We start from the raw sequence: 14,515 nt of genomic DNA, 5'->3' as shown, positions 1-14,515 counted from the left end.
TTATATTTGAGTTAGTTATACTTGAGTTAGTTTACTTGAGTTAGTTAGTTGCTTGAGTTAGTTTACTTGAGAAAAAAAATTTGTGTTCATGAAATAACCACGGGTGAAAATCTAATTCGTTAGGCTCACTAATTTTCAGTTCACATTTGCATTGTTGCATTCCCATGTGTGCTAAGAAGACCATTGTTCACATTTGCATTATTGCTCACAAAGAGGCATTAAGCTCCTTTGCTGCATCCATGAAGAGGCATTAAGCTCAGAGTTTAGTTAGTTTAGTTATTTAGTAGTTTAGTTAGTTTTGGTTAGTTTGTGGTTAATTAGTTTAGTTAGTTTTGGTAGTTTGTGGTTATTTAGTTTAGTTAGTTTATTAGATAAGTTAAATAGTAAGTTAGTAGTTACTTTAGATTGTGTGTTAGTTACTTTAGATATAGTTTAGGGTTAGTTTGTTTTTTTGTTTTAGTTTATATATATGTTAGTTACTTGAGAGAGAGAGAGAGAGAGAGAGAGAGAGAGAGAGAGTTTAGTTTTGGTTGTTTGTGGTTAGTTAGTTTAGTTATTTTATATAGTTATTTAGTTAGTTTTGGTTGTTTAGTTAGTTTATTTAATTAGTTATTTAGTTTATTTAGTTATTTAGTTAGTTGATTAGATAAGTTAAATAGGAAGTTAGTAGTTACTTTAGATTGTGTGTTAGTTACGAGAGAGAGAGAGAGAGAGAGAGAGAGAGAGAGAGAGAGAGAGAGAGTTTAGTTTTGGTTGTTTGTGGTTAGTTAGTTTAGTTATTTTATATAGTTATTTAGTTAGTTTTGGTTGTTTAGTTAGTTTATTTAATTAGTTATTTAGTTTATTTATTTATTTAGTTATTTAGTTAGTTTTGGTTATTTTATTTAGTTAGTTGATTAGATAAGTCAAATAATAAGTTAGTAGTTACTTTAGATTGCGTGTTAGTTACTTTAGATATAGTTTAGGGTTAGTTAGTTTGTTTTAGTTTTAGTTGAGAGAGAGAGAGAGAGAAAGAGAGAGAGAGAGAGAGAGAGAGAGAGAGAGAGAGAGAGAGAGAGAGAGAGAGAGAGAGAGAGAGAGATTGGTTTAGTTTGTGCAGTTTGTTTGTGAGGATTGGTATTTCAGGTCGGTGATCTCTCTCTCTCTCTCTCTCTGGTTGTAAATTTTTATATATGTATTTATTGCTTTAAATAGTAAGTTAGTTAGTTATATATAGTAAGTTAGTTAGTTAAATAGGTTGTTAGTTAGTTTGGTTAGATTTGTGGTTAGTTAGTTTAGTTAGTTTTGGTTGTTTATTTAGTTTAGTTATTTAGTTTATTTAGTTATTTAGTTTAGTTAGTTTATTCAATTAGTTGATTAGATAAGTTAGTTTAAATTATTTTTGTGTGTTATACACAGATTTAGTTATTTAGTTACTTTAGTTACTTTAGTTACTTTAGATTATGTTATGAGAGAGAGAGAGAGAGAGAGAGAGAGAGAGAGAGAGAGAGAGAGAGAGAGAGAGATTGGTTTGCTTGGTACGGTTTAATTTATTGGTATTTTGGTTTATTTGGTGCAGTGTTTTTGTGAGGATTGGTTGGCTAGCCAGTATTTAGGTCGATGATCTCTCTCATTCTCTCTCTCGGGTTTTAAAATTGTTTTGATGTATTTATGTATTTATTGGTTTAAATAGTAAGTTAGTTTTGTTGGTTTACTTTAGTTAGTTTAGTTTGGTTAGTTAGTTAGTTTTGTTTATGGTCGTGTTTATTTAGTTTTGAGAGAGAGAGAGAGAGAGAGAGAGATTAGTTTTGTTAGTTTTGTTAGTTTTGGTTGTTTAGTTAGTTTATTTAGTTAGTTATTTAGTTTATTTGGTTATTTAGTTAGTTAATTTGGTTATTTGTGGTTATTTAGTTTAGTTAGTTTATTAAGTTAAATAGTAAGTTAGTAGTTACTTTAGATTGTATGTTAGTTACTTTAGATATAGTTTGGTTAGATACGTTAGATTATTAGATTAGTTAGTTTAAATTATTTTTGTTTATTATCTATCGAATAGTTTAGTTAGATTGATTGGTTATTTGTGTTAGTTACTTTAGATATAGTTTAGGATTAGTTTGTTTTAGTTCGATGATCTCTCTCTCTCTCTCTCTCTCTCTCTCTCTCTCTCTCTCTCTCTCTCTCAGGTTGTAAATTCGTTTTGATGTATTTATTGGGTTAAATAGTAAGTGAGTTAAATAGGTTGTTTGTTTTTTGTAAGTTAGTAGACAAATTGATGATTGATTAGTAAGTTAGTAGATTTTACCTTAGATTAGTTGCTTACCTTACTTGGTTTAGTTAGTTTAGTTGGTAGGTTACTTTAGTTTAGAGGTTGGTTAGTTAGTGCATTGGTTGGTTGGTTAGGTGTATAGAGAGGGAGAGGGAGAAGCAGAGAGAGAGGGTTAGTTGAACTTTGGCAGTATTAGACATGGGAGTTTTTGTTGTTTTTAAATTTCGATAATATTTTATTTATCCCTCAAGGCTAACGTGTGCTTTTTGTTCAGTATGGAGGCTTCTATAGCAAACAAGAATATGTCTGTAGAAGATATTATACAGTGCACTTCTAACGTGCAAATGAATGCACGCAAAATAAAGGAGGTCACAAGGAAAAAGGCCGTTCGTCGTGCACTTAAGCATGTTGCAGGGCATGATAGTTTCGTTGGTTCCTTAAGGTTTATTCGTCGGTTGGATGGGATTGAAAAGTAAGTGAAGTCACTATTTCGGCATCAAAAAGCTTCGATTTCAATTTCTGAGAACATTGGTGACCATCTACAGAGGATTGAGAGAACGTTGGAAGAGAAATATAAAGGGCACCTTGCTGATGCAGTAACGATACAGGGCGAGTTAGAAGAGATCAAGGGTTATATAGGTGACATTTATGAACATATCCAGAAAAATTGGTGGCCGCGTGCTGGATCTTTGAACGATCAAGAAGAGAAGTTGAAAGATATTCTTGATAGTGCAGGTCGTATAGAGGATGGAGTATGTGAGCTAATTGCACACAAGAACGAGATCTTAGTTGCACCGGAGAACATTGCTCTTGATGTGCAACTTACTTCTTTGAAAGTTTATCTGAATAGATTTTCAGTAATGTTAACGCAGATGAATCGCCGTGCAGGCTCATCTTCTGGCACTGGAGATCATTGCCCTTGATATGCACTAGAGAACGTTGCATCTTTGAATAGTGGTTCACAATAGGTTTTTGGCAATGTTAACCAGTGCTTCTTTGTCGTGGTTTGCTTGGTATATGTAATTCCTGCAAGACTTCTTAAATGAATTGTTTGATGAAAATCTTCATTTTGAAACACATCGTATATGTCTTGCAAATTATAAAACTACTTTTAAACCATTTTAATAGTCCCTCTTTCTCTCTATTTCTCTATGTTTCTCTCTCGATTACTAAGCAATTTTGCTAATGTACTTTTGTAACTTAGATTGGATTAGATACATAGAATGATTGTAGCTTTGATATGTTGGGACGTTTTGTATAGTTTGCCTCCCTCCCTCCCTCCCTCCCTCTCTCTCTCTCTCTCTCTCTCTCTCTCTCTCTCTCTCTCTCTCTCTCATACTTAGGTGGCTTATGTGTTCTTTCATGCATTTAGGGTTTGTGGTTGCGAATGTGAGTTGGTAAGTTATTGTGTGTCCTATGGGAATGACACCAATAAGTATTTCGAGATTGGGGACACCTTTCTATATAGGAGATGTTCTTTTCTCTCAAGATTGTGCTAATATACGTGAATGAAGATCGACATGGCATGGCCTTTAGGCAATGCATGGTTGGTACTTGGTGAGCACCATGTGTGCATGACAGCACTTATGTGTAGCGTACATATATTCTTTCATGCATTTAGGGTTTGTGGTTACAAATGTGAGTTGGTAAGTTATTGTGTGTCCTATGGGATTGACACCAATAAGTATTTCGAGATTGGGGACATCTTCCTGTATAGGACATGTTCTTTTCTCTCGAGATTGTGCAGATGTACATGAATGAAGATCCATTGGCAGGGCCTTTAGGCAATGCATGGTTGGAACTTGGTGAGTGCCATGTGTGCATGATAGTACTCATGTGTAGCGTACATATATTCTTTCGTGCATTTAGGGTTTGTGGTTGCGAATGTGAGTTGGTAAGTTATTGTGTGTCTTGTGGGATTGGCACCAATAAGTATTTCGAGACTGGGGATACATTCATGTATAGGACATGTTCTTTTCTCTCAAGAAGATTGTGCAGATGTACATGACTGAAGATCCATTCGCAGGGCCTTTAGGCAATGCGTGGCTGGTACTTGGTGAGTGCCATGTGTGCATGATAGCACTCATGCATAGTGTACATATATTGTTTTGTGCATTTACATTTTGTGGTTGTGAATGTGGCTATCACTTATGTCTTGACGTTTGGTGTGCAAATAGCTTTGAGATTTATTTGTTGTGCAACTCTTATGTTCTCTTTAAAGTTTGGTGTAGCCATGGAACAAAGCGAAGCCATAGGAGATATTCCCGATGTAGTGCTTTCGACTCCATTGAATGTAGTGGATTCAGTTGAATTAAACAAAATGGCAACGCCATCATCTCTTCGACGCTTGCGAGCTTAGAGCTATTTGCATGGGTATGGAAGATAGTTTTGTTAATTGTGATTGCATCAAAGTGCTACTATTTATATTTTTGGAGATGATTGTTTATATGTTTCATTGTAGCCAACGTATGGGCTCTAATAGAATGAATGTGCGAAAAATGAAAGAGATGGCAAGGGGACAAGAGATGCATGTTGCTAAATGTACAAGAGCTACAAAGATTCGAAGAAACACAAGGGCTACTTTGGGTGCTTCAGACTTTAAAAAACTTGAGGCCAATATGAATGAGTTGATGGAAATGTAGACGAGTTTATGTACGTGTGTTGATAGTGTGCTTGCCATGTACTCAATGGAGTTACATGAACAGGCTAAAGGTCTATATGGTGTTGTGTGCGAGACAAAGCACACACAGGGTATTCTCCAGCAAGTGTCGACTGATCTGGGTGGTGAAGTAAGGGCACTTTCAGTAATTATTTCTAAGACAAGCAGATTAATGAATCTGCTGGTGAACGATATGTGGGCTTCGGTTTGGGGGACTTGGAGATGACCATGAACTTGTGATCTGCCAGAGGGGTTGTCGGTTGCCATTCTTGCAGTTTCAAATGAATGTTAGTAGGTTTAATGCTTTGTTGCAACAATTGAGCCGTCAAATGAACGGTCGCATCTAAGGAGACTATGTGTATGTGTTGCGGAAGGATCTCTTTGTATAATGCAAGAATTGCTTAGGTTGGAACTTATAGGTTCAGATTGTCTTGCGTATTTTAAAGTGCATGGGCTAGCAGTTTTTATGATAATATTTGCTTCTTTTTTGTAAAGCCTATGTGGAAAGTGCTAAGATGTGTAACACTTTTGATATAACAAAGCGTATTTGAGTAAAATGTATTGAGTGTGTATGATGTGATGTCTTTTTCTTGATATTTACATGGAGCAGATTTGATAGTCCAATGATGGTTGGTATATTTAGATTTGATATATTGTGTACATCGAATGTACGCAATACATTTAGTTTTGAAATTAAACCATGCCTTTGATAAAGTGTATTGATAGTCGTTTTTGCGGTTGCATGTTTACTTTTTTTTGTTAATTAATTGAAATGGATTAATTGTGCATGTGTTTATTACCAAGGTTACTTCTATCTTAGCAACCAGGCTCTCTCTCTCTCTCTCTCTCTCTCTCTAATGGGCGGCAGCAACGTCTTTGTAGACAGATACATTGACTGGGTTGTAGTGGTTTTGTGTCTTGATATTTAATCTTAATATTTAGATATTTAAATATTAAATGTGTCTATACGTTGATAATAGGTTTTGTGGCCAACTGATCAGTATGGGGTGTTCGCATCGAGCAACTGGCAGAGACTATGTGTTGCGTGTTCGTAGGGACATGATTACTTCCACAAGGTATGAGCGACGACAGGTTGCTAGACTCAGGGCTCGGAAAGGGATTTTAGATCATGGTAGATCCATTCGAAGAGACATTGAAAACCTGACGTTTCATCAGGAGATTCTAAGTGGTCATCGTGAACGTATAGATGTGGCTAATGTTTTGCCATCACCGGATAGAACCATTAGGGGATTTCAAGCCTTGCGACAGTTTGGTGTGAATTTGACGAATGCTTTGCTATCAGTGGGTGGTTGTAATGGTCTTAATCATGTGACTTTCGAGTCATACGTTAATAATGCTTCAATGTCTAAGTGCCAACATGGGGGAAATCTTAGTGGAGTGGTTTGTGAGAGTGTGTCTCGCCGTGTTGAATTTGTAAATGGGGATAATGAGCTAGTTGAACAACATGTTGGTTTAGATTTTGAAAATCACCATAATGTGGAAAATTCCGTGGCTAATGAGTCACATGTTCATAATATTGCTATTTTTGATCCCCAAAGTGGTGGATTGTGCTCCATTTTAAATGCTTTGCCTACAACGGATGTTCACCTAGCAACGTCAATACTACTATTTCAAGAGCCGGATGTGCATTCCATGGGGAGTCTTTGTGTGATGTGTGAAAGGTGTTCAGCTAAGTTGTGGAGATGCAAGACTCGGGTTCAAGGGTTGATTTTGTTTGGAAGACACCGTTGTCGAAATGGAAAAGTAATGTTGCCACCATTGCAACATCCACCACAGCCATTGCATGATTTGTTGCATGGTATGCGCCCTCAGAGTAGGATATTTAAAAACAACATACGAGCATATAACAACGCTCTTGCATTTGTATCACTCGGAGCTAATGTTGACGAGCTACCTGTTATCGAGAATGTTTACACCTTTAGAGTGCATGGCTCTGTTTATCATCGTATAGGTACTTTGCTTCCTGATGTGCATCGTCAAGAAAGGCCAAGATTTGCACAACTCTATGTTTATGATACCGAGTATGAGTTGCTTAATAGGCTGGGGGTTATGCATGATTCATTACCAAACTTGCTAGGGGAGCTTCAATGTATGATGCATCGACATAACATATATGCACATGCTTTTAGGTCAGTGGGTTTGCAATTGCAAAATAATCCTGTGCAGGAACTAAGAATGAGTATTTTTGGTATTCAAAGAACCAGTAAACAATACTCTACTCCTACAGCAATTGAAAAATAATCCCGTGCAAGAACTAAGAATGAGTATTTTTGGTATTCAAAGAACCAGTAAACAATACTGTGCTCCTGCAGCACTGAGGTTGCAGCTATCATGCCAGGGCAAGGTGACGAGGGTACTCTTGATTGTCGGGATATTCATGTTTACACTCGGGGTGGTCGATGTGTTGCTATTTCAAACTTGCATAGGGCATATATACCAATGCTATATATCCTCCTTTTTCCTATGGGGGATGATGGTTGGCATGTAAAGGTTCCCCACAATAATGTTAGTGTTCCTGTTAACATATATGAATTGTCCAATAGAAATTGTTACCCGATGCAGTTTTATGCATTCCATCTTCAAGTGCGCGAAGATACTGAGGTGTGCATATTGCATGTTGGTCGACTATTGCAACAATTTATTGTTGATGTTTATTGTAGTATAGAGCAGTGTAGGTTAACTTGGTGTCGCCAGAATCAATCAGTGTTACGATCGGAGGTCTACAAAGGCTTGGCGGACATGGTGGGGGTAAACGATAATGGGACCCGATAATGGGACAATGCCGATTGTTGGTGACTCTGTTGGCAAGAGGATAGTTTTACCGTTGTCATTCATAGGTGGGCCAAGGCACACGTATCAATTATATCAAGATGCCATGGCTATAGTGCGATGTAAGGGAAAACCTGACCTTTTTATAACAATGACATACAATCCAAAGTGGTTGGAGATAACTAATGCTTTATTGCCTGGGCAAAGTGCTTATGACCGTTCGGATTTGACTGCTCACGTGTTTCATAAAAAGCATGCTGATTTAATGTATACGTTGTTGTGGAAGGATCTCTTTGGAAAGGTTGCAGGCTATGTTACTGTGATTGAATTCCAAAAGAGGGGGCTACCACATTCTCATACTTTGCTAATTTTAGATCCATCTTTCAAACCTTCTGAAGCATGTCACTACGATAGACTGGTTTGTGAGTTACCCAATAGAGTTAAGTTTCCAGCCTTATTTGAGACAATTTCAAAGTGCAACATTCATGGCCCTTGCGGAGGATTGAACCCCAAGAGTCCGTGTATGGACGAGGGTAGATGTACTAAAGATTACCTGCGAAAATTAGTGGACATGACAACGGTTGATAGTTCTGGCTATCCCATTTATCGAATACAAGATGATGGAAACTCTATGATCATAAATGGTAATGTTATTGATAATCAATGGATTGTTCCATATAATCCATTCTTGAGTAAGAAATACAATGCACACATAAATGTGGAGGTGTGCTCGACAATTGCGGTTGTTAAGTATTTGTATAAGTATGTGTACAAGGGGCATGATTGTGCAACCGTCAAATTTTTTGTTGGGGTTGATTCAGTCCGGAATGGTGGCGATGCTCACGAGGTGGACGAGATACAAAGTTATTTGGATGCATGATATATTTCTGCCTCTGAGGCATGTTGGTGGATCTATGATTATGCATTGCATAATGAAAAGCCTGATATACAATGTTTGTAGGTATACTAACCTGGTGAGAACTATGTGGTGTTTCGGAATACAGATAGTATACCAGATGTTGTGCGAAATGAAGACCTCCAGAAAACTACTCTTATTGAATGGTTTGTGTGCAACCACATTCATCCAGAGGCTAGGACTATTCGCTATCAGGACTTTCCAATGTATTGGGTGTGGAATGCGCGACATAAGATGTGGACTAGAAGGAAGCGTGGGAATACATGTGGTTGGATGTATTTTGTGGCGCCTACCTGTGGTGAGCTCTACTATTTGCAGATGCTTTTAACAGAGTGTCGGAGATGTACTTCTTTTGAAGATTTGCGTACTATTGACAATGTGATCTATGATACTTTTAGGGATGCTTGCATTACAAGGGGCATGTTGGAGAGCGATGATGAATATGTTGTGTGCTTAGAAGAAGCTGCCTCTATGCAAACTGGTGCTCAACTTCAAACTTTATTTGTTGCAATTTCGGTCTTTTGTGAGCCAGCTCGGCCTGGCTATCTATGGGAAAGATTTTTGGTGCCAATGGCAGAGGATATCATGTATAGATTGCAGCTACAGCACGTGCACACCTCTCTTGGTGTTCTGCAGCATGAGGCATCTAACATGGCTTTGTTGCATCTGCAAGACCTTTTACGTCATGTAGGACGAAGACTCTGTGATTTTGATGGGTTGCATGAACCTCATCAACCAAAATCACAACTGCATGCTAACCCTCTTTTGCAAGATGAATATGCATACAACATATCAGAACAACATAAGGTTTCTAAATCCATGGAGGGAATGTTGAATGAAGGACAAAGAATTGCCTTTGGTGCAGTCATGGATGCTGTTGATACAGATACTAGGGATGTATTCTTTTTGGATGGTCCTGGTGGGTCTGGGAAGACTTTCCTATACAAATGTTTACTTGCGAAGGTGCGGAGTGGTGGTCGCATAGCGTTGGCAACAGCATCATGTGGCATTGCTGCCTTGATTTTGCCAGGTGGTTATACAACTCACTTGCGGTTTAAAATCCCAGTAGAATTAAATAATCAATCAACTTGCAATATTCCTACTCAAAGTGACCTTGCTCGGTTATTGAGACAAACGAGCCTTATTTTGTGGGACAAGGCTCCTATGACCCATCGATATGCCTTCGAAGTGGTTGATAGAACTCTAAGAGATGTTATGAACTGTGATAAGCCATTTGGTGGAAAAGTTGTTTTGTTTGGGGGGGATTTTAGACAGGTTTTGCTGGTTGTGGTAAAGGGAACACGTGAGGATATTGTTAATGTTGCATTGTGTTACTTTGATTTGTGGCGTTACATAAGGGTGCTAAGGCTATTTGGCAATATGCGAGTATCAATAGTTGGTAGTGTGGTGGACAATGGGTTCATTTGTTGGATTCAAGGAATAGGGGATGGAGTGGGTATTACCGAAAGTTATGATAAGTTGTGTGTCCCACCTGGCATGATATTAAAAGGGCAGTCTATCGAAACACTGATTGATAGTGTCTACAGTGACGTGTCCAATGTGGGCGACTACACGTCGTATTTTAGTGAACGGGCTATACTTGCCTTGCGGAATACAGAGGTGGCTACTTTGAATGATCGTGCATTGCAACTAATGCCAGGGGAGGTCAGGCAGTATTATAGTGCAGATTCAATTGCAGAGATCGATGACTCATTTTTGTACTCTGTTGAGTATTTAAATACATTGGACCTTGGAGGTGGATTTCCTCCTCATTTATTGCTGTTGAAGATAAATGCACCTATTATTATTGTTAGAAACCTAAATCTAGGTATGTGTAATGGTATGCGATTGATATGTAGAGCTTTCAATAGGAAAGTGATAGATGCTCAAATAATAACAGGGGCAAATGTGGGCGAATGAGTTTTTATTCCTCGGATTACTTTTGTTTCGAATGCTATACAATTGCCATTTACTATGAAGCGGAGACAGTTTTCCATCCGGTTGGCATTCGCTATGACAATCAACAAGTCATAGAGGCAGACTTTGTTCATTGTTGGGCTTTATCTAAAGGCACCAGTATTTACACATGGTTAGTTGTATGTTGCATTTTCAAGGGTAAAATTTTCGCATGGTGTGAAAGTGCTATTGGGTGAAGAGGATGGGGATATGACCACAAACATTGTATACAAGGATGTTCTTCGAAAGGTGCAGTAATGTGCATTGCTTTCTTTGCGGAGATGTAGTTATTGACGACCATGTAGGGACACTGGTTTTGCATATATGTGAATTGCTCTCTGTTGCTTTCTTTGTAGAGATGTAGTTATTGATGACCATGTAGGGACGATGGTTTTGTGTATATGTGAACTACTCTCTGTGCCCTGTTTGGTTAGCGTATGCTCTCTTGGACATATATTTTTTTCATATTTCACAATTTATTTGACTTTTGCATATGCCTACCCTAGAGTGGCACTATTACCCAGCTTTTGACTACTAAAAGGAGCTACAGTGCACATTACTCACTATAGCTCCTGATGATATCATAAGAAGGACACTTGCAAGGGTCATTGAGCGTTTATATGATGATGTTAATATCGACATCAAGCTCCCAGTTTTTATTGAAGTTGTACATTGTGGATACACGTAATGTTTTCGGGTGCATATGTACGAGGTTGACCATAAGAAGAGATTTCAATGCTCTCATACTGATAAGATACTGAGGCATTGGTTCAAGTATGGGTTCAAGGATTTGGGTTGTTTTGTGACGCTACATCAACGTTTGTCAATACCTACAGAGTGGTTCACAAATGTTTGACTAGGTATTATTATTGTTGGGATGGAATGGTCTTTGTTAGTTGTTCCATATACTTATATTGTAATTTTTGTTTCAATGCAGGTGGTAAAGAGAGAGGTAGGATTGTTGCATCGCCCATGCGTTTACCAATGGAAACTGTGGGATCGTTCCCTACTTCGCCTTCACATATTTTGCTCAAGGAGGAGGATTTTGTTAATGATTCCTCAAAGAAAAGGAGGCTTTCTTTCCATTAGGCGTCTTGGAGACATTGTCTTTTTTTGTTGGCATCGGCCATTTTCCTATGGTACTTAGAAACACATCGATGCCTTATGCTTGGCCTTTGTGGCTTCATTTTGACTATGTCTCTTATAGAAATTCTTTTTGTGGTGGTTGGTCTTTGTCTCAATTATGACCTATTTTAGTGTAACATTGTTGTTTCACGTACTTATATTGTGATTTTTGTTCCAATGCAGGTGGTAAAGAGAGAGGTAGAACTACTGCATCGCCCATGCGATTACCAATGGAAACTATGGGATCATTCCCAGCTTCGCCTTCGCATGTTTTGCTCAATGAGGAAGACTTTGTTAATGATTACTCAAAGAAGAGGAAGCTTTGTTTCTATTAGGCATCTTCGAGACACCGCTTTTTTTGTTGGCATCGACCATTTGCCTATGGTGCTTAGAAACACTTGCATGCCTTATACTTGGCCTTTGTGGCTTCATTTTTACTAGGTCTCTTATGGAAATTCTTTTTGTGGTACTTGGCCTTTGTCTCGATTATGACCCATTTCAGTATTACGTTGTTGTTTCTAAGTATCGCGTGTGCAAGCATACGATTGCTTACATTGATGTTGAGAGGAAAGTTTGTAAGTATGGAGCATGGAAGAGATTGTTTCTATGTTTGGCATTTTGTGTTACAAATTTTTTAAACTACTTTTAGTTTTAAGTTTTGTATGTGTGTGTGAGACAGAGAGAGAGGGTGCTTTGAGAGAGAGAGAGAGAGAGAGAGAGAGAGAGAGAGAGAGAGAGAGAGAGAGAGAGAGAGAGAGAGAGAGAGAGAGAGAGAGAGAGATAAATCATATTGGAAATGGAGAGGGGAAATAGGAGGGAGAAAGATGAGAAATGGATTATTAAGTGAAGTTGCCGTGCGATAACATGGCAACTTCGCATGCCGAAGCTGCCGTGAAGCGGCATAGCGCACGGAACGCTAGTATGATTTAAAAAGTACAATGTAAATGTGTGGAATGCAAAATAGAAACTAATCATCTATATCTTCTTCTATGCTATATAATTAGGATAGGATTAGGACTATACCTTAGGTGGCATGTCTAACCACCACAAAGCTTCCAAATCTATTTTTTACCACCAAAACAAAATCAAATGGGGTGCTGCATGGAAAGGACATTCATGGTCATGGTCATTATGACCAGGTGTGGTATTGATTGATAGATTCCCGCTCTCTTATCGTGCCATCCTGGTCCTACCTATATTTTACAACAAACTAAACCTACATGTCACCCTGCGTGCTCATGTCTGCAACGGACTCTACTAAAGGTCCATTTCTCTCTCTCTCTCTCTCTCTCTCTCTCTCTCTCTCTCTCTCTCTCTCTCTCTAGGTGGGATTGCATGTCATCAGTCTAAGGGGGGATGCACCTATGCAGAAGTTGAGCATGAAAAGCATTATGAACACAAATACTTTCTGGCAGGTCGAGCTTGTAGGTGACTTCATTCAGCACTTGAGTAATGCGGTAAGGTCCATAATAGCGATGATTGAATTTGGGGCTCATATTCTTTGGGAGTGACATATTCTTGGAATTGACTAGGACCATGTCACCCTTGTGGTGAAAAGTACGTCCTTTCTCTTTTCGTTGGCTTGCTCTATCATGGTGATTTTGCTTTGATCTAGGCTCTGCTTGGCCGCAACATTGCGGTCTCTCCATTTCTTCAAGAATTCTTATGTATCTTGATCTTCAGCTTTGGCTACTCTAGATGCTAAGGCAAGGGGCGTGATGACTTCTTTTCCTATGGCCAATTCAAAGGGTGTATAGCTTATAGCGGAGTGGATGGAGCTGTTGTAGTAGAATTCTAGTACATATCGAGGTACAAGGCCCCTTCACTAATTCAATGAAGTTGTTGCTGACCACGTTGACAACTTTCAAATCAGCTTTTCGGCTTAAGGCATCTACTATCTTGTTGGTGGAGCTTGGCATGTGTTTGATTTCCAAGTCAAATTCGGCTAGGAAGTCTGGCCAACTAGCTTGTTTGGTAGATAGCTTTGGTTGGGATTGTAAGTATTTAAGAGAGATGTTGTCAGCAAATACTACAGTGTGTTTTTCCTAAACATAATACTTCCATTTTTTGAGGTAGTGGATTACTGCGAGCATCTCCATCTCGTGTGTGCTCCATAAGCTATGGGGTGGCTTTCTTGCACCAACACGTCCTCAATGCCATAATTTGATGCATCTGTGGAGACCTCAAAAGGCTTGGTGAAGTTGGGTACTTTCAAGATAGGGGTTTGATTCATGCATTTCTTCATCAGCTCAAAAGCATCATGTTGCTCACTACCCCATGCAAAGGTGCGATCTTCTTTGGTGAGGTGGGATAGTGGTGCAATGATGAGGCTGTAATCCTTGATGAACCTTCTATAGAATATTTTGAAGCCTAGGAACTTGCGCACTTCCCTCACAGTCTTCAACACATGCCAATTTTGGACGGCTTCTACTTTCTTAGGGTCCGCTTTGATACCGACGGCTCCTACGATGAATCCTAGGAATTCTAGCTCTTTTACTGCAAACTCACATTTTTTTGGTTTGGCATATAGCTTATGGTGTCTCAGCTTCTCAAAAACTAAGTGTAAGTGATGTTTGTGTTCTTCTAGGGTTTTCCTATATACTAGGAGGTCATCGATGTAGATAATGACGAAGACATCTATTTCGAGAAAGACTCTATCCATGAGACCACAAAATGTGCATGGCCTATTACAGAGTCTGAATCCTAAGACTAACCATTCAAAACTGCCATATCGGGTATGGAATCCTGTTTTGGGGATATCTTCTTCTGCTATGCGAATTTGATGGTATCCTAACCTAAAGGTCTATGCAACTAAAGTACTTGGCTC

Source organism: Lygodium microphyllum, chromosome 1 (genome assembly GCF_053477565.2).
Source record: "Lygodium microphyllum isolate KBCC chromosome 1, Lygodium_microphyllum_v1.1.10, whole genome shotgun sequence".
Taxonomy (NCBI): domain Eukaryota; kingdom Viridiplantae; phylum Streptophyta; class Polypodiopsida; order Schizaeales; family Lygodiaceae; genus Lygodium; species Lygodium microphyllum.
Note: the sequence above shows the minus strand (reverse complement) of the source record.